We start from the raw sequence: 21,630 nt of genomic DNA, 5'->3' as shown, positions 1-21,630 counted from the left end.
TTAGTGTGTGTTGCTTCTGCAGAAGCAACAAAAAGTCAGTATTCACTTAAAGGCAGCAAATTTCAAGGCTGCATAAAGAATGTGTTACTAATCTTTTTTGGTTGGTTCTACTTGCGGAATACACTGCCTATGATTACTTGGAGTAAGTGGTGTGAGCTTACATTGTAAAACACGTCTTGATGTAAACTGAATCTATGTGAGAGGCTGGAGAGATAATAGTACATCAAAATTAATTTTGTACTGAATTCTAATTCAGCTGGATTTAAAATGGAGTTTCTAAGGTTTGTAAGTACGACCTGAAGAATTAATTTGTAAGTGTGCAGAGTGGCTCGTTGTTGCAGAATATGTAGTGTCTTTGTTAAACAGTTCCCGAGAGAAATTATTTTGTAATAATATCTGATCTGAAGCTGGCTACTTAAAACAATGGCTCTGCTGTAGAATATATACTGTTGTACAATAAAACCAAATCAATTCTGATTCAAAAGAGCATAATGCTTTTAGTTGAAAGACAAATGAAGGTTTACTTGCTGTCTATTCTTTTGCTTTTGTAATAGGTATTTTTAAAGATCTAATAGGAAGCATATGTACCAAAGACTTTGTACTTTATAAGGAAATTTCAGTGAACTGTCTAGACTTACTGTTCTAGTGAAGTAGCTAGAGTAGTATGCAATGATACGTTTATCTGGAAGAAAAAAACCTAGAAAATACTCCCTTAAGGTACATTATAAAGAGACTCTTTTCATATTGTAAGAAGCTGAAAGGATTAAAGCAGGAAAAGCAAAGAATTAAAAGTATTGTGAAATGAAAGACAATAAAAACTTCCTACTAAATCACCTACTAAATGGGTGATTTCTTGAATTTTTGTTTTAAAGTCTTATTATTTATGGTTGTCATAATGACCATAGTTGTCAAAATAATCCAAACCTAAATGTAATTACAAAGATAGATGTCTTTTCAGAAGTGCACTTTGGTACAGCAGTGAAAATTTAAATCTTCTTATTTAGAGATGACACAAATATGTATTTTTGGCCCCTGTTTGTAGAAAGATGGAATTATGTACAGCGGAACACTTACCATGGTAACATAGGTTATGATAACTGAGCTATTGACAACTTTATGCTTAAGATGCAGTGGAAGCCATGGAATAACTAAAAATGGTGACATTTCTATTGCATTTTTATGTTGACAACTTTATATTTAACTCAAAGGCCATTTAAAGTTTAATTAAAATAGTATTTTTAATGCAATCTAAGTATCAAACTTAGAAGAACATACATATGCATATAGAAATCAGTAGGCATTTGGCGAAATCTCTCTTCTAACATTTAATTAGTGAAGAGTGGTTTGCACAGGGTGTTTTGTGTTAAGTTTGACATACCTTCTGTAGATGGAAAACCTATACAAACCTAACTGGTGATACAATGTACCCCTTGACTGTAATTAAATGGCTCTGTTGAGGATTATGTTCTGCCAAAAGTGAAAGCAGTCTTGCATCTAGATGTATATTACTTACTTTAAACTGGTCATTAGATGGAAGACGTTTTTCCCACCTCCACCATGCAGCTGTAAAACTGATGTGAAAATTTTACACTGGTGACTAGAACAGTTGGAAAGAAGGAATTGGGAAAGATGGGAATCTTCTCTCCTCTTTTCTAAGCCAAAATGAAATGTTGTGAGTCACAGGTGAGCTTAATTTTTGTCTTGGTTTAGGCAGTTTGAATGTGTTAAGCATTTTATTTGTATCACCCACAACAGAGGGTACAACAAATGCTACTTCTTAAAGGGCAGATCAGCATCTATGTCAGTTTGAAAGAAAGTATTTGAAGATGCATGCTTCAATTTTTTGAGATGAGGTTCATCAGTCATGATTCTCTGCCTGACAAAAACTCATGTCTCGCCTCCTTGAAGATGGAACATTCAGTAATTTTGTTTTACCTGACAGCTGATCAGCTCAGCTGGCATCAAGCTGCTGCTCGGAAGAGAACAGTGAGCTAGATGTCAAAACCAGCCCTGAAATGTGGCTGAGAGCAGCAGGTGTGTCATCTGCTACCCAAATGCAAGCTCCACAGAGTTGTGTGGCTTTAGTTCACTTAACTTAAAAACTGCAGCAATAAGAGACTAATCAGTGTTCTGAATACAGGGGTAAAAAACTATTCAATACATGCCACCCTCCCCCCAGTGCTTGGTGTTGATACCAGAACCCATTGTTTTGATTGTGTTGCCAGACAAAAATACTATTGAAAACTGGTTACTGGTACAAATGATTTGACAAGACAAATGCTTCACTTCTGATTCCAAATTGACATTGATTGGGATTACTCATGAGGAATTTGGACACTGGTAGACATGGGAAATGGTTATGTTTACAAAGATGCATGAACTTCAGGAGAAAAGCCATATAAGCCAGCTAGCCAAATATTTGAACAGTGTACACATTTCGGATGTCCTGTGTATAAATGTGCTTCTATGTTATAGACTGTCTTCTGTGCTTTGCTCAGGTTTTTACCTGCCCTTGCAAAAGAAGGACTATAGTTAAACAGCTGTGTTGCATGAAGAACCCTCCAGGCACATATATAGGATTACCTTTTTCATGTAGTTGGACAGTCTCTGAAGAGATAATAGGAAAAAACCCACAGTGTTCAGCCACTGATCTGCAGAACTATTTCATTTGGCCCTAAGAGATTTTTAATTTGATTTGTTTTGTATTTCCTAAGCTTTTTCATATATTGGGTATCTCTACGGGAAGAGAAGTCTTCATTTACTGTAGCTTTGCCAGAGCTATCAAAAATTGAACCTATTAAACCTGTATGAGAAGACTGCTCAGATAACGAGACCTTGAAATTAGTGGCATGTTCTTCGTTGTTGTTTGTTTCTTTTTTCAGTCTTATGAGAGGTTGATTTTACAGCTATCAGAGACTAGATCTTGATTTTGTATCTCTCTGCAAAACCTTGTCAGTAGTCTTCTGTTCTCTCATGCAGATAAAAATTGCTGTAGCTGAGGTAAGAATATAGCTTTTGCTTTCGAACATCTACATCTTGGCTGTGCCACTCCCGAGCATGTCAGTTTGTATCCTTTTCGCCTCTGGGTGTATTATCAACCATTTGCAGGTACGGTTGTATTGGAAACATGGTTGACTTTCATGTGCCACTTGTGAGATGAAAGCATGGGATTAAAAAAATTGAGTTTTTAATCCTTCTATGCATGTAAGTAACTGCAATAGAGGAGTAGTTTTAAACTAGTAATGTAGAATTTTATTATAAAATTGAGGGAAAACATAAATATGTAGCTTCCAAAAGGTTGGTAGCATCATTTTCATGCTAGTTGCCCTGCTGGACCATTGCTATTCTATAGCTTTTGTGTATTGCTAGACATAACTGTGCAATGTGCTATATTGCTTGATGATTACAAAACCTGAATGTTCAAACATTTAAAGTAAAACAAAATTAGGCAGTGATTGAGAATTTTGGTGGTAAGTCCCAAGCAAGATTATTTTGGATGACTGATTTCCCCCACAGAGGAAGAAACAAACAAAATGCTTGACTGAGTGGGTCCTAAAACCAAACCTGATTGTGTCAGCTATTCAGCTTCATGTTTTGAATAACTGTGGTTGTCTATTTATTCTATTTACCACATATGTTAGGACAGTGTTAGTGGTTGTTATGTAAATGTATCCAGAGGGTAAACTTTTATTTAACTGCAGATACTTCCAGTAATAGTCTTGTTTTCTTGGAAGTGCCTGTCTGGCTGTTTTTTATAGGCTGGCTCTTAAATGGCTTATCAGATAAATCAAAACAATTTTTGAAAAATGTGCTTGAACTGTAGGCCATGCCTCCATACATCCTTCCCCGCTTTCAGTTAGAATATAAGCAGAGAATCTGATCAAAGCACATTCATCTTGAAATATTTGATATTGTGAAGGATTAAATAGAAAACTTCTGAAAGGGAATTATTATCAACTAGTAAGAACTGCTGGGAGAGCAGAGCATATTGTAACTCTTGACCTTAGTCTAAAGGGAATCTATGGGAACAAGAGTCTCTTGATGCACTTACTGTGGGAAACAGTTTACTTGGAGTTTTCTCTTTATTAGAGAAATTCATTCTAACCTAAGAATTCATTTCGGACAATGTTTTTTCCCTGTATGGATTCTCTTTAGACTAGAGAGATGAACTCATGTTGCAACTTGAATGTAATTCAAATAATTCAGGCAGCTCCTAGAGCAATTCCAGTGGCTGCAGAACTGTATTTCTTCCTCTCATTTCCTTTTAATGCTTTAGCAGTGTGGGTTGTGAGGTGCTTTCTGTTGGGGCACAGCCTTATGAGTCATGCCAGGTCAAGATGCTGATGTATTCAGACAGCCTGGTTTCTCAAAATGTTTGCTTCTTCCAACTGATATTAAAACAAACCTGACTTTTGTGTGCATCAGCATAGGAAGCCCAAATTGAAGGATTAGGGATTTAGAAGATGTCATCACACTTACGTTTTGCAGAAGGAATCGACTCCTATTTGGAAAGTAGCACCTTTTGCAATGCTGGTATTGTGGTCTGGCAGGTGACTGTTTTGATGTGCCTGTAAAAGCATCCAAGATCTCCCACACTCTTATCTCTTTCTGGCATCGCCAGAGGACAGGGAATTTGCAATGTAAAAAACATCTGATTATCTCCAAAATGAGACTTCTGATGGGGCAGCCTGTTAACTTGTTCACCAATGTAAGATAGAAATCTAGGACTTGAGGTGCTTTGAGAACCAATTTGGTGGTATTTGCAGATCTTATACAAGTCCAAATCCTATGAAATTCTTGTTTAAAATAAAAAGTATCGGGTAATTTTTTTTCTGGTTTCTTTTTGTACAACCATGTGTGTTAAGATGTTACTTAATGATGAAGGCTTACTCTGTAAAGAGGGAGCCATCTGTAAAAACTGTATTTAACTTGGAGCTGTAGCAAAAGCAAGAGAGGATAACCTTTACATAGGGAAGCTGGGGAAGTTTTGTTTTTGAAGGAATTGAAAGAAACACGAGGGGAGAGAGAGAAGAGGAAACCAAAACTGATAGAGAGTGGGAAAGAATCAGAGGCAAGACAATGGAACGCATAAAAGAAATTGGAAATGAAAGCAGAAAACTTTCAGTTTTGTTAATGATTTACAAATTAGAGCCCAAAATACCTTTCCCATATGTGAAAACACAAACATTTAAAATATGCTGTTCTTTAATAAAATAAATGTCTGGAGCTGATACTTCCCTAATGAACAAATATATGAGAATCAGTGGCTGATTTTATTTGCAAAAAGATTTCCTTGAATGATTTTTCTTTGATGCAGAGCAAATGAAATTGTGTTTCAATGGGTGTGCTCTCATTCAGTCTTTAAAATCTGTACTCTTAATGCATACTGTAGCATGAACCTTGCAGATTTTGGAAAAAAAAGCATAAGTGTTAATTTAGTGGGAAATCTTTATCTTAAGCCTCTCCTACTATACCTCCAAATGACAAACAGAGATGGCTCAGGAGAAAGTCAGATTTGTGAGGAGGTTAGGAATTGCTAGCCCTTGTTTATTTCCTTAATGTAAATAGCACGTGTTTTCAATCTTTGCTGTGGCTTAATATAGACTTTCTGGCTGGGAATACAGAAGTAAAATAAATCAGATGTGTGAAATGTTTACTGATACAGAAAGCATTTTCCCAGGGATGTGCAAAGCTGACTCTGTTCGACTGCTTGCCTTTCCTGCCAGGTTCCTACATTGATGAGCTTTGAACACATCCATATCTTTAGCGACAGAGTTTTACCTTTGAGTTTGTGTAAATCTTCACTCTTGGTGATGTGCTTGGTGTGCCTTTAAGAGACACATGAGAGAGTTTGCTCCTACAGTGCACTGTGTGCATTCTCACTGCTTCATTTCAAGTCTCTCGAACAATTAAGAGCCCAACAGTAAGTGCAGTGGAGAGGGGAAAATCTGAGATTTATTGTGGAGTCTGAGTTTCTGTTTTCCCAAAACAGGAGCTTTCTTTTAGTGGTATTCAGCAAGTTCCCTTTCTCACAGGAACTGTGCCAGAAGATGGCATTGCTGTACGCAGAGCACTCATCTCCATTGCAACAAGTCATTAAGAGGAGTGGAAAAACTGCAGCTTCAAAGTCCATTAGATTGAGTCAGGCTGACAGGAAACAAATTTGCCTTCATATCACACGTCAAGGATGGTTCCATTAAAATATATAATGTGCTGAGGAGGTTGGGTTTTTTTTTTAAATTGTTGCTGTTTAACGAGAAACTTGTGTTTAAAAGTACAGATTAATCTGTAGGCTGTGGGGGTGTATCTCAATACTGAGAACTTTTTTTTTTTTCCCAAATGGAAACAGAAGATGCTGTAAGATTCCCCCTGTTCCGCTCACACCACCTCCTGCCAGCATCTTACTCTTTGGCTTCAAGATCTGCACGTTTTTCTCAAAACGCTTTTTCCCAGCCATCCCTCAGATGCAGTGGAAAAGGTATTGTAAATCAATTCTGGTGGTTTGGTTTTGCTGTGGTCTCTATGCAAGGGCAAGTAGCACTTGGCACGCTTCAAAGGTGTCTGCAGTGAGTTTAATCCCAAAAGAGTAAGCTGCCCTTTGGTGTAGGTGAAAGCCTGAGGAAAAGTTGTACTCAATCAGCAGAAACGTGGTTTTCTCCTACTTTGTACTTTATACAAAGTTCTGTTCTCTCAGGGAGAGCGAGAGCATGAATGCTGATTTCCAGTCTGTAGGATGAATTGATGTGATAACATGTGATAGCTTTTATTGGAAAAAAAATTGGAATAAAAGTTTTGCTGGGTGTATCATAGAGTAGATCCAGTCTGTGTGGATCTGTGCATTTGTAAGGATTACAGTGTAGTCATCTCTGGGCATGCTGATGGAAGCTACCTGCTGTGTTCTGGCTCTCCAGGGAATTGTTAGGTTTGTTTGAAAGCTGCTTGTTCCTGTCGTGAGGTTTGGAAAATCTTTAGGTTGGCTCATGCTGGTGGCTGAACTGTAGGATCCACCTCCTTCAATTATGTCCCAAACACTAAACAGAGATGCACAGAAATTTAATTAGGAAGACATGATGCTAGAAAATTAACAAATACCAGAGCACTTCCTTTTGCCTACACTGTAAATGAAGCTAGATTCCCTTACCAGTAAGCTTTGAGGGGGATGAAAGGGAAGGCAAACAACAGTGAAGAGGAATGGAGAAGAGTGTAGAACAATTCTTTGAAGTTATCTTTCAATCAGAAAGAGAGTACCTAGCATCTTTCACTTGTTAATCTGGCCATAATATGTTTCCTGATCCTTCTGCCTTGAAAACCACCAGGTTTTGGAAAGAAGTAGTCAAGGACAAAAGTGCCATGCTTTTTCTTTGCTTTTCTGATGAAAAGCACCATCACCTGATGAAAGTGACTCCATGGGATTTGTTTTGGGGTTGGTAATGGATAGGTAAGGTAGGGACAGAATTGGCACCGGGAAACAGATAATGCTTGTGGTGGTGTTTTTTTGAGTGGGCTAGGACCCAAATGGGTGGGTAGGTGTCATCTTGATCTTTCTACAGGTGGACACTCCCCTGGGAAGAATAGGGATCTGCTTTTCATATAAAATTTCTCTTTGATCCTTTTAGCAGCAGTTCCTTTTGAGAGGGATCTCCAGGCTTGCTGTTGCTGTTATCTTCAAGAAGTAACTTTCATGAAGAATGGAACTTAAAAAAAAAATCCCAAACTAACAAACCTGCCTGTGAAATACCCAAGGCTCTGATCTACAGTAATGCAAAGCTGTTATGTAGACCTGGGCTAATGTACATTTGGCAAGTGCTTCTCTCAGTCTGTGGCTTGCTGTGCCAGGAAGGTGAAAATTGTCCCTCGTTCAGTGGTTTAGGAGATAGCACATGAAGGGATTTTGTCGGAGTTGGCGTTTGTTAGCTTATTTCTGAAGAGAATAGTGCTGGAGAGAAATATTTTGCTTTGCTTTAGTAGTGTGTTACTATGCAGAAGAGAACTCTTTTGGTGAAACCCTCTAAGCATTCTCTAGCAGGAGAAAACTACTCATTCTGCTGGTTGGTGGCAGGTTGGTTTGGCCACCTCTTTCTGTTAGATATGTTGTAAGGAAGACTAACTTGATGGAAAGAGCACTCTAAATTCAGGGGGTATCAGTGTCCTCCTTGAAGTGTGTTTTTGGGTAGTAACCTATTGGTTTAGTCTTTTGGGTTGTGTGTGTTTGGTTTTTTTTTTTATAATTATTTTGTTACTGAGGCAAGTCGCAAGTTATCAGCCTCAAAAGCACAGCCTGTGGCTTGAGCTCAATGGCATATTCCGTTCTGCCCCTGGCAAGGCCTCGGTAACTGAGGGAGACTGGACTGCTCAAATGTCAGAAAATGAAGTGTGGAAGAGCAGCTTTAACTAGTGAAGTGGCTTGTTCCCCCCTGCCAAGAGGAGAGTCTCTTAACTTTAGCTGCTTTGACACCCAACAGTCCACTAAGCAGCACTGAAACATTGTTGCTTTCTCCATCCTTTTCAGAGTCCCAATGTATGTGTAGATAGAGGTATTTACTTAAAAAAAAAACCCAAAACCTATCCGGCTATGCTGGGCCTGCTCCAGCATTTCTTATACGCTTGGGATTTGCTCCTGTTTAATTCCGGAAGGGGTTAGATTTGAAAGGGGTGCAGCATTATGCTGAACTCTTTATGTACTCAGAGCTAAAAGCATTATCGATTTCATTTGCTATGAATGAAACAACTTAGATGTATCTGGAAAATGAGAGAAGGAGGAATAGGGAAAAACAAATGAATGTTTCATGCCGCATATTTTGATGCAGCAGTTTCCTAGCTTTCTTTATTCCTGGCTTCCTTTTTGTTAGACTTGGTGCATGTTTTGTGCTGCAGGATTCAAAAATACCCTGTCTCATCAGGCTGCACAAAGAATACTGCCACTTGCGTTGGTCTCAGAATGAAGTTGTAGGTCACTTTAGTCATTTTATGTCAGTGGTGTGGAAGCACAAGACAATTAATTTAGAGGAGGGGGAAGTATGGAAAAGGATATGCTAAAATAAAGGACAAAATATTGCAACATAACTATCTTAAATTCATTTACAGTTTTAATGGGAGGAATGTTGAGAACTGTTAAAGCTTCCTCAGAATTAGTTCCAGATAACACTGACCAGCGCTAATGCATACAGCGTCACAGAACAAGTTTCTTTCTATTTTTGCATTTCTTCATACTTCCTGTTCTCTTTAACCCTTGCTCCAATCTTCTGATTTTAATAGCACATCAAAGTATATCTTCTGTTACTTTTTGATGTGTGGGTTAATATTTTCTCACTAACATTATCAGACCTTATGGGCTGAAACTGTTCAGTCTTCAAGATCCATGCTTGCATGGGAAGATTTTGTGTGCTTGATACAGAGCTTTTTCTCTTAGAAAACTACGCAGCTAAGGGAAAATGCCTAGTACCCTTCACTGATAGATCCTATTACTGCACTGAGGAAGCTGTAAAATTGAAGAGCACCAAACTATGTCTGTTCTGTGCTGAAGTGATGGTATGTTAGAAGAAGAATGAGAGGTGCTACCTGTCGCCTTTGAACTTTATTGTAAATGATGGTATTTTCTGAAACCCCTTTAGAAAATAAGTCCTAGACCTATTGCTGACCTAGAGTATTTCCTTCTGTTTGGCAGTGACCTTCACTGCAGCAGTGTGCTCGAAAAGCACAAAAGATGCTCTTGCATCTGGGCTTGTCATATGAAGGATTGCTAGAGTGGCATATTTGTCTGGAAAACCCTGTTAATTGCTGTATGTGTGATTATGAGAGTGTGGTCCTCCATTAAAACAGCAGGAAACTCAATTTTCTTAACTGAGACCAGGTTAGGTCTTGAACTGAAATTGACCTAAATCCTTGTGATTAAATTAGCTTCTGCTTTCTGTATTAAACTTGTTCCTTAAAGCTCTTAAAGTTCATTGGGGGGAAAAAACCCCCAAAGTAATAGACAGAATGGCATGGTGGGGAAAAAATACATGTCTCATTAACGTGGCTTTTTATATCAAGGGACCTTTTTCATACTTTATAAGACTTAGCTCCCTTTTAATCTTGTGATAGTTACCTCTTGAGAAACCAGGCAACCTCCCTGTATAGTCTTATCCAAGTACCACGGTGTTTGGTGCCCTTCACAGTTGCTGCGGCTGAAGACTGCTCTTCAGACCATTTGAACTACCATGTCGAGAAACAGGGTGTGGAGCTGTTGAAGCAGGGCTCTCTGTATCGGGTTGTGTTTCACTGCTGGGGGTGACACACCATCTCCTTTCTGTCAGTCCTGTCCCATGACGTGCCTTTCTTTATGTCCCTAGTTCTCCCAGCTTTTCCTTTCCCAGAGTTTTGCCTTTGGATCTACTTGAGGTGCTGGCTTAGGCTTACTTACTCTAGCTTTACACCTCAAGCATTGTTAATTTAGCAGAGCTCTAGCCACAGAAATGTGTTATAATGCAGCAGTAAAGCAAATGTACATGTCTTTTCAAACCAAACTAGCATCGTTTGTCGGCCAGCCTCCTCGCTGGCTCAGCAAAACTGTTGTGAAACAGCTGCTTTTCTCAGTTTCCCTCTTCTTTGTGCCCCCTCCCAGCTCTGGCACTGTTGCCGTTGGTGCCTTTTTGTAACTCGCCAGCGCCGTTTCAAATGACGTTTTCTGAAGTCAGGGTCGTACCCCCTTACCCGCTGATGGGGGGAGGAGGGGAGCGGGGGAGAAGGAAGCAGCTGTGCCTCTCTGTGGTGTCTATTATAGCCTGTTGGACGCTGCTTTTTCCGCATCGGCGTGGTTCCCCTCCCCTCCCCCCGGTAAGAGCTTGCACCCCAAGAGCCGCGCTCGTCAAACGGGGGCAGAAGCCCGCAGGAACGGGGCCGGCACGTCGGGAAGCCCCACGCGTGTTCGTCTGTCCGGGGGCAGCAGCTCTGCCCCAGCCCCAGCGCCCCGCTGCGGGCGCGCTGTACAGCGGGGGGCCGTGGCCGCGGCACGGGCAGGGAGCCTCCCCCCACGGGAGCCCGGCAGCGCCCCGCGGCCGGCAGCCAGCGCCCGGCCGTCCCCACCGCCCTGCGGCTGGCCGCGGGCTCCCTGCGTGCGCCTGCTTCAGATTTGGCGTGAGGTGGCTTTGACATGCCGGGAGAGGGAGGGAAGAGGGAGGGCTTCCCTGCTCGGCACTGTCACTCGCAGGGACCAGCGGGAGGCGGGCTGGCTGCGCCCGCGGCTTGCGGCAGCCGAGGATCGCCGCTTGCTGTGTAGGGACGCTTCTGAAATGCGGCGCTGAGCAAGGAAATACACCCGTGCGTAAGTTATCGGGGTCCCTTTCTGTCTAGGACCGTCGTAAGGGTATTTTGTTGGCTGTGGCTTGGATGATGTGATGATTATATTTTTGGTTTTTTTTTCTTCCCGTTGGTGTTCGCCGATGGCAACCCCAGAACTTGTGCTGTGTAAGAAACTATTGAAATAAATAGCAGAGAGGGTATTCTTTCCCCCACCCCCCCACCCCCAGTAGAAGCAGGAAGTCTGCCTTCTGGCCAAGTAATGTGTCAGGCAGTCGGGGCAGCGGCTAGTGAGCCTCCGTTTGAATCTCTAGATCAGGAGAGATTTTTCTGTGACATCCCGGAGCAGTGAGGAGGTGGTAGGCGTAGGTGCTCTTGCTGCGTCTTTGGAAGAACTGCATGGAAGGGGGGCTTGCCTCAGCCGTGCCAAACTCTGCGTCTCTGCAGTCCCTGGGTAAGAATAATCATCGTGCTGATTGGGAAGATGCAGAGTGAGATCTGTCAATAATTCCTGTATTCTCTGTAAAGAGTTGTCCAGAAGAATTTTCCCCTTAGTGTGATGGGAGGGGGGTGCTAGAGGAGATTGTCAGGGTTTCTGATTCTTCTGCTCATTTAAACGAGGGCTCAAGGGAAGCAAAATGTCCTCAGTTCCTGCGGTTTTCTTCCCTTCCTTTCTTTCTCCTCGAGGAGCCTGAATAATAGACAAACATATTAAGCTTCCTATTTAATTTCCGTCATAATGTGATCAAGCAACACTAGTTAGTGCTTCTGATGTTAAACAGCTGAACGTAGAGGCTATTCATGTGAGGTGCTTTACCAGACGATTTACAGGCTTTGGGCTTCATTGGCAGCAGTATACAGATTCTGACTGTGCAGAAGCTGAGGATGGAGCGTGGAATAAGGCCCTTGGGCGTGTCAGTTGTTGGAAATAACAGATTGTTTTAACTTTTGCTTCTAGCTTCCTATCTTTTTGTACTGGTTGGGGAATTACTGGTGATGTAAATTCATTTTCCCTAATTTAGTCTCAGTTATTTTACTGTGTTTTTACTTGTGGTAGAGTGTTGAAGAGGAAAAACACATTCTAAGAACATGCTTGAACTATTGAATGACTTTACACGGGATTGTGCCTGTGAAATACTCCTGTTGCTGTTTCTTTCTCTCGTTTTTCTGCAAATGGACTTGATCTTTGTGGAGATGTTGCTGGAAGCAAAGTAGCATGTATTAGCTGCTGGAAAATATGTCCATGAGTCTATGTTCCACATGTGCTACCGAAAAAGTGGAGTTTTTTGAGCAAAAGGCAGAAGAGTTGGCTAGTACAGAAAAGCAAGAAAACACATTTTAATAGCTCTTTTGCCATTCTGTGTTCTATGCTACTTTGTTTTTGCATTGTATGTAATTCTTATTTCCACATCTATGTGCTGTCAGAAGGGCAGAGCCATGCAAGGGTTGGCACCGAATGGTAATTATTGCTTGAATTTAAAGGATAAGCCACTACTAGTCAGGCCAGCACTGGTATTCTAGGGCTTGATCTGAAGGCCGCAACAATTGATAAAAACCACTCCATTGACCTGGATAGATTATTATTTTTTTTTTCCATTGGCTCCCTAGCTGCCCATCTGGGTAATTAGTGACTAGATTCCAGCAGGTTGTCTTGGTAACAATGCCTGGACTTGTTTCTAAGCATTTTAAAATAATGATGATAATAATAAAATCATACCTTACCTTTTCCTTATTTCACTACAAACCAGTAAAAGCAAAGTGTGGTTTTATTGTATATCTTGCTTATGGTTTTGTCAGAGTACTTCGTTGCCTTGCAGCAATCTGTTTGCCTTAGCAAGCTGTGGGTAATTCAGTGGTCCAGATACAATCCTTGACTTGTCTTTTCAGCCTGTGCATTAAGCTATACCGATATGGTCAATAAATTATTGCTTCCAGTGCTGCTTGGGTGTTCTGAGTGTAATTAGACCTCTTCTAGGCCTGCTACATTTGTAACTCTATAAAGAAATAAGCAAAGCCTCTTGTTACTGAATGACGTCCTCTCCCACCGAGTGATTTACTCTAATACCTGTATGGCTGTGTGGACTCTGTAATGGGTTCAAACAGCTGAAAGAGCAGAATTTTCAGTGATTTTTTTCCTGTCTTGCTCTCCGGCAGCTAAAATCAAGGGTGGCTTTGCTGTAATCTGCAGTCATGTGGATGCAAGACTGGAGACACGTTAATCCATTTCAGAAGCAGTAGGTGTGGGCTCAGTTTCTAATGCTTTCTGAATCACTTTTTGGTGAAGGTTGTGAATGTAAATCATGACAAGTCCATGACTGGGAAAGAAAAAGGTGACTGTCAGACCATAACACTTTACTAGATAAAGTTTAAATTTTGTATTAGTGGGTAGCTTTAGTCTCATGCTGTAAACTGTTCTGTAAACTCTGTACTTGGGTCTCTTTAATTGGTATCACTTAGGCATAGAGTATAAGCAGATATCTCATATAGTAAACAAAGCAGCAGATTTAAGTTAATGCTAATGTGTTTGCAGTCTGAGCCAAAAGCTTTTCAGGGTTATTATAACATGCTGGGCATACAGCCCATCTATCTAAGTGTCTGAAGGAGACAAAAGTTATGGATTGGCTCATTGTACAAACCAGCTCATCTGAAAGTCAGATTCTGCTATTTGTTGCCATCAGTAATTTAGTTGTATTAAGTACAGCTGAGGACGGATGGCAGTGTGGCCTGAATATTGAGATGGGATTTCTGAGATCCCAGGAGCCATTCCTTGTATCACCATAGATTTCCTGTGTGACCCGGGGCAAGTCATTAAATGTTTCAGTAAACTGGGGTTGAGGATACTTCCTTTTTTTTCATGGGGCGCTGTGAAGATTAATGTGTTACAACCATTTCTAAGAGGACCATATAAATGCAATATCAAACGAAACATTTGGAGAATGCATGCTCTATACATGACTAGAGAATACATGCTTTGTAAACCTACCCTGCAAATATGCTTCATACTACGCTATGCTTACAAGTAAGCATGTGCAGCTAAAGGGACTACGTTTTAAATTTGGCAGTAAACCCTGACTATTCATTTGGGGCAACTACGAGAAAAGCCTTTGTTCATCATCAATTACGAACCAGTATTTGTTAATGTTAACATGTCAAATGACAAAAAAACCTGAATTTTGTTGTGTCTTACCATTGACAAGATAATGCAGACTGTGTGAAGGACTTAACTATGTAATTCCTATGTGTTGGGGACAATGGCATGCAAACTTCTCCTGTGACTGCTGCTGTTGTAACCTGAAATTATTTAGGCATTTAAGTTTTGGAAGGTTTAACTCCTGAACATAGTTCAGTCCCATTCATTGGAAGTGCTTGACCAAGTGGAAGAAATTGGTTATCTTGGACTATATGAACTCTCATATTCAAATTAATACATATATACAAAGTTCCATTTTAAGCTTCATCTCAGCCCACCCTTAGGAGAATAAACTGATAAGGTAGTGTAGGTAGGTGGGACATCTGTCTGCTTGGAAGCAAAATATTTGTTTCGATAGAACAACCTTATCAAGGTTGGTTAATTAAACAGAAAAGAAAGTTCTTAAACTCCATGCAGCAACTTTAATTATAAGTTAGGCCTCCTAAATGCGTCATGATGCACAGCAATTAGGCATAGACTATTTAAGATACTTTCTTCTTATTATCTTGTATCTAACATCTTATTGTAAATGGTGTTATTTTTATGATCATAGAAAACCCATACCAGTCATGTAGATGTGGTTCTGTTGTGTGGTGGTGGTAGTTTGTTTTGGTTGGTTGTTTGTTTGTTATAAATCCATTGCTTTTCAGCATGTATTTCCACTATAGTCACAAAGCTCAGCAATGTTGGCTGCAGAGGGAAACCTCACACTTGGAGTGTTAACATGTGCTGGGCATTTTGAGCAGGAGGTGGGAAGGATGTGGTTCTGTCTGTGTGACTGTCACACTCTTGAAGCATGATTGCAGCTCAGGGAGTTCAGCAGCTTGTGCAGTACCCAGCCTCCCTCGGTGGTGCTGGCTTTTTGGTGTCTTCCCCTCCTGACAGGTGTAAACTATCTTCTTTCAGCAGAGTCTGCTATCATCATCATCTGGAATGGGTTTGTTTTTTTGATATGTTCAATTTGAAAGAATATCAGTAATTTGTACATTTGGAGCTTGATGTTTTTACTTGGCTGGCTATGCCATTTTAGCTTTTCAACAGAACACCTGTTCCACTTCCAGAGACAACTTTGCCTTCCCACCTCCCACAACACCTCTTCTCCCTCCCATCTTCAAACTGAGACTTGTCACTTAACTGCCTGTGCTATTTTATTGACCTTCCTTTGGGGCCATAGGTTTAATTTCAGAGGCATTTATGTAATTTGTTTTGCTTTAGGTTGCAGAAGTCTTTACTTATTAAACTAGTGGCCTGCAAATGCTTTCCATGTCGTTTCTAAAACTTGAACTTGCTTTGGAATGTCTTCACTCATTCCCATTATTTTTATTTTTTCATGACAAAAGCTTTCACTTTACACTTTTCCCAGCTTTGCAATGCGGTTTGGAGAACAGAAGCAAATAAGTTTTAAAAATATGTATTTATATATATATATAAAATATATACAAAATACACACATATACATACACATATGTAAATATATATATATACATGTACATATGTATGTAAACTAGAAAATTTGACTCGCTGTCTTTTAGCTCATTGAAAATTAATTTTAGAAAATTAGGGACAGAGAACTTAACACATCTCATCAAAAAAAGGCACTGAATTTTGAGCACTTTCTATAAAATTCAGAAGTCTTGAAAACCTTGTTTATCAAGATGACTACTTTGAATCTAAAGCCATTTTTCGTATGTTAAGAAAAACACAAGATGATGATCCCTTAGGTTTATTTCTTCTATGGTACGCTAATTCAACACACTGTTAAAAATAGTTGAGCTCTATTGTGTTTTTTATTTTGTGGGTGAGCACAGGTTTGAGGCTGTAGTAGTAATATAGTCCTACTCAAGTTCTTGAGATTCATTGCTGGCAGTATATATTTTTTAACTGCATAAGAAACATCTCCACTATGTGTTTTCCCATCTGCTATTTGAAGTTCTAGAGAGACAACCTAACCTAGTGCTATTTCTTCTTGCTTTTCCTGTGAAAAGGCATAAGGCAAGGGTGAGATCTCAGCATGTGCAGATTACTTCAATCAGTTACGGTTTACAATTATAATCTACCTAGAGGGAAGCTACAAAATTAGCTGCAAAGGATTTTTATATATTGTGCCTTACACAGCAAATACAGTTTTCAGGATGCTTTTGATACTAAAAAGGAAGCACCTATTTATAAGAGCTCCTGTTTCTATTTATTTCTTGAACAGAAAGTTGATGATGACTAGAGATAAGCATTTATCAATTTTTAAAAAGATGAATTGATTTGAGTTGGTTTGTAAGCAGAGAAATCAATGTTATGATTTGAGCTGAAGTAAACATGGCATTATGGGCTCTTTTCATTTCTCAGTCTTTTTAAATAGTGACAATGACTTAAAATCTTAACTGCCTGCAGTTAGAGAGGGCTCCTATTTATATGTCTGTGCTCTGACCTGCAGAACAGCTGGGCTGATTCCATACCACAGTTTGCTTTGTGGTTCTGATCTGATGATCATAAAGACAAAAAGGTACAACCAGTTCTGCAGTATGGAGCTTAGTGCTCAGCAGCCAGCTGCTGCCTCTTGTGTACCTGTTTCGGGAAGCCTAGCCACCGCTGGTTCTACATGCTTCCTAGCTGTCACCTCTGGGAGTGATGTGTGCTGGATCAAACTGCCCAACGCTGTGCTGCAGGGACTGGTGTAGGCTGCATGCCTGGAAAGGAAGATGTCAGTTAGGATGCCTTCCAGGACGTTTTTCAGCTTTTATAGATGTGCTGCTTTGGTTCAGAGAGACAGCAGAAATCTTTATAAATACAATTAAATCCATTAATCAGAGTGCTTCTTGCATTGGCGAGACTTGTTTCAGTAAGTCATCTTCACTGGCTCCCTCCTTTGCTCTTTTCTTGCCCTGAGTGCTCACTGCTCCCAGGCATTTGCATGCTTGTCGCTTCCTACAGTTGACACATTAGGTCCTTTATGATACATTGTTTAGGAAGATAAAGCATTTCAGCTCTCTCTTTTGTTCAGTAAAATGGATTTTGAACGATTGATTGAGAGGCAATAGATGGAGTGCATACACTGCTGAAACAAAATTATCCTGTACTATGGAAGAAATTATTGGTTTAATTTTGAAAAATGTTTTTTTTCCAGGAGGTAAGCAGTGTTCAGCTGTTAGCGTTCCATAATAATATGGGGAAATGGTGTACAAGCACTTAAAAAGGTTTCTATTTCTAGTCTTTGAAATGACTCCCTGATTGTATAGAGCTGCAGCTACTGCCATTCCTATGGCACAGTATACGCCACTGTAGGAGATGTTTCCGTTTGCCCCAAGGGGATATGAAAATATCCCGTGTTTTCTACTGAGATTTCTATACAGCTCTGTACCTTGAGGGAGCATAAAGAGTGATCTCTTAAATTACCCCCAAGCCTCCCTGCTGTCAGTCCAGCAGAAAGCACTAAGCGAGCTTGGGATGCCGGGGGCTGAGGGGTGTCCAGTGGTGAAGTGTGTGCAATACAAGAATGACTTTCAAGGTCTTCCTCCTGTCTCTTGCCTCTTTTTGTCTTTCCAAGAGAATGGTTGTTAAGCAGCAAATAAAAATGGTTTTGGATATATTTAATTTTTCCAACAATCTACTGTTTATGTGGTGTGGAGTTTTTTCTGTTTGGTTTTCAGAACTTGAAGCATGTGAACTTTGCTGGGGCCCAGGTGAAGAGGTAGATTCAGTTACACCTGCACATGCTTGAAGCACAGCATACACACAGTCTCACTGATTTGAGCTGGATTTTAGCTTTTTTTAAAGACCTGATTCCTAACATTTTCAACGTCTGATTCTTTATCGTGTCTGGCTAGTTGTGCTGGCTTTTAGACAATCATTCTGTTATGTCCTACTGGTTAACTGCCAATATCTGGGAGTTGTGTATAATCTTCGGTGGTGGTTCTCTGGAAAGCATGTAGCATTGTCCAAGGGTTTTATCTCATGATTTCTCTTGGGGTTTTGCCTCATCAAAGTGGGGACAAAACCATCAAAACATTTGATATGTTGGGTCTTTTCCCCACTTTATCTGTATGGATTTACAGAATGATAATACATCTTATAATTAATTTATTTGAATTTTTAACCTGTGTCTGGGTGGTGCCTGAATGACTATAGATCAAATGACTGCAGTCGTGTTACTGAAACTACTTGTAAGCAATCTCAAGCAAAATGCATTGCGTTGCTAGTTAACATAAGCTATTACATTGGCTATGAAAAAGAGGGCAAACCAGTGAAGAGGTGATGTACGCTTGAGGCCCTTCCACCCCAAGGAAGTGGAAGAAGTGTGAAATGGATAGGAAAGCTTCCAGTTCATTAGATTAGTGACTGCAACAGCCATCTGCTCTAATGGTGTTCAGAATGCTTTAGACTAAATGCATTTTCTTGAAAATTCTCACTAGCTGTTTGGGTTCAAAAGGGAGCTTTTGAAGTCCAGGATGCTCTGGTCTTGATGAAAGGCAGGGAAAAATCTCTCAGCTGTGATTCTATTGATCTCCATTTATTGTATGGAAGCAGAACTTGATTACGTCTGTGCATAGTTGTTGTCTAAAGGGTTTTGGTATCTGATCATTCCTCTACTTGTTATACTTGTCCCGTGGTTGAGACCATCTCAACCACATGTTCATCATCATGTGTCTTATACCTTGGGTCTTAATTACTGCAGCCTAAGGAAAAAGTAGAATGGCTGCAAGATTTACAGGCGATGTGACTGATATCCATCACAGACTTTTTTTTTTTTAATTGGATAGTTAATAATCTCTGGCAGCATATAGGTAGTGTCACTGTTTTCCTGGTTGGCTAAAGCTAGTGTTTTGTTTTGTTTTTAAAGGGCTTTTTCACAGCAGGAATGAGGGGGGAAAAACACATTTGGACAATTTGGTTATAAAATTCTATGGGGAAAAAAAGATGGCATAGAAACATGTTAAAACTAACTGCAAGAATTGCATACTTGTAAACAGGTATCATAAGTGACATGCATTCTTTCACTGCTTGTGGAATGGTAAGCAGAGAGAGTGAATGGATGACAAAGCTGTTCTGTGATAGCTTTCAAGGTTGCAAGACTTGGGTTTATTTTATTTTGGTTTTACTTCTTGGCATTAACTTCAGCTTGATGGCAAAAGCAAGTGCTTGGGAACATATTTGCTGTTACCCTTTAAGGAGTTAAACTACAGTGTCTCCACTTCTCAGGATGGAGAAATATACTTATGTGTGTGTATATACATATTTATATTTAAAAATATTTCCTCTGTGTATATATACATATGGAGCTGCAAGGTGTGAAGGTAGCATTTTATTCCCTTGCCCATTTTTTCTTACCTCCTGTTTGTAAAGTCTTAAAAGAGATTTTATGTACATAATTCATGCTTTTTGTTGCCATAAAGGGAATCTTATTAGATGAATCTGGAATCACCTTTCTCTTACACAGGAGATATTGATGTTGACTACTCTCATATAACCTATTTCTTGGAAATCACTGCTGTGTCATATGTACAGTGTGCAGTCTGTGAGATGTATCCAAATACTAATTTGTGTTGTGCACAAAATTAGTGTTTATAATAAATTCACTTGTATTGAAAAATAACATTATTGTGGCAGCTTTCCATTTTGAGGAAATGAAGGAGAGAAAAGATGAATATAATACAGAATGATATAATGCTATCAGTCCATCTTCCCAAATGTCCTTATGGTTTGAGTGATATGCATGAATTGATGCATTATTTTTTTCTTTGTCGCCTCAGCTTATCTTCATTCTTATTATTGCCACCTGCCTACTCTAAGTGAGCGTTTGATGTGGATGTTAGGATGGCTTCTAAACACAGTGAAGTGAAACTAATCTCAGTTGGTTTACAACTAGAAAGGACTGTATATTTAAATGTATGGGAGTCTTTATTTCATGAAATACTTCTGATGTATGAGAAGTATATGTAAAGTTTTAAGTTACCGTGAAACACCTCTGCAGTGCAAGTTACCATGTAGATATACTGCAAACTATTTGGGGCATAACTATTAAAGATGTGGTTTTGATCATAGGTTCGTGGTCACTTCAGCAGAGAATGCTAAACTGAAAACTCAAAGAACTTGGGAAATACTACAATTCAGGTCTTCGGGGAAAAGAGCAAAGACCTATTTGAAAATGTTTCTAAATTGTTTCTGCTGAAAATTAAAATTACTTCTGTAAAAACTGAACCTATTATTCAGATTAAATTGCTGTCTGGATTTGATCATTCCATGTAAATAGTATTTAATGGAAGCAGTACTGAGTAGAAGGTGAGTATGAAATTAGAAAATGTTTCTTGTTTTCTTTTACTTCAGCTGATTAAAAAACTGAAAAGCAAAACATTGCAACAGTGTCAACACTTGTGATAAACAGAATTTGCTTTTGCTAATCAAATTACTGGCAAATAGCAGTAATTTCTTAAGATTTCACAGCATAGTCTGTTGTTTGTCTATATCCTGATATTTCATGTCCATGTTAATTGAATTCTGATGGACATGTTGGTAATGACCACTGTAGCACAGCATATTCAACTACTCTCCCCCTGTTCCCCTTCTTGTTTTCTGAAAAAAAAAAAAAAAATATCATAGTTTTTCATGCTTTTTTTACCCCCTGTACTTGGATGCTTGTTATTTGCTTTTAAAAGTATTTTATGACTACAAAACACGAGAATATCCTTAAGTATAAAAGAATCTTTAGCCTTTCTTGAGAGCAAAGAAAGTGCAAGCCATCTGAATTCTGTATTAACATGTTTTAGCTACCGTTTCTGTATTTCCTTGCTTCAGTGAGAATTAGCATAGGAACCACTGAAGTCTGGAATCTCTAAAACTTGGTATAAAGCTTTTGCCACTGGTCAACAAAGTGCTCCTAGAGAAAGCCCTAAGTGAGGTGAGGGTGGTTTGACGTCACGGTTTCCAAGCTAGTTGAGACTGTCATGCTTACTTCATCAAACTGCTCAATTCTATGGTCTCTGTTGCAATTTACGGGCTTTAAGCAGGGTTGATGTGTTCTGCTTTAAACTGTGACCCATAGACAGCTGAAATATCAATAATGGAACTTAAATTGGATAAAAGGAAGAATTCCTAATTAAGCCTGTGTTGTTTGTAAGACTAATAAAGTCAGTGCACTGACAAAGTTTTGTGAGAAGGAGCAATATCTGCACGGT

At 39.6% G+C, this 21,630-nt stretch overlaps 1 protein-coding gene across 4 annotated transcripts in view; it reads left to right on the top strand.

The window, feature by feature from the left end:
- Positions 1–21,630, top strand: part of ANK2 (ankyrin 2) — a 382,411-nt gene that overhangs the window by 15,456 nt on the left and 345,325 nt on the right. Inside the window, exon 1 of one of the 4 annotated variants that reach the window (XM_055711514.1) lies at positions 10,886–11,298. The exons of 1 other annotated variant lie outside the window; for it this stretch is intronic. The gene's annotated coding sequence lies outside the window, so the exon portion shown is untranslated. Of the gene's footprint in view, positions 1–10,885; positions 11,303–11,580; positions 11,732–21,630 lie in introns of those variants that run through there. 2 more of the 4 variants (XM_055711508.1, XM_055711520.1) reach the window with 2 other exon arrangements.

The sequence above is a fragment of the Falco cherrug genome, chromosome 1 (assembly GCF_023634085.1).
Source record: "Falco cherrug isolate bFalChe1 chromosome 1, bFalChe1.pri, whole genome shotgun sequence".
Classification (NCBI taxonomy): domain Eukaryota; kingdom Metazoa; phylum Chordata; class Aves; order Falconiformes; family Falconidae; genus Falco; species Falco cherrug.
Note: the sequence above shows the minus strand (reverse complement) of the source record. Positions and strands in the feature narration are given on the sequence as shown.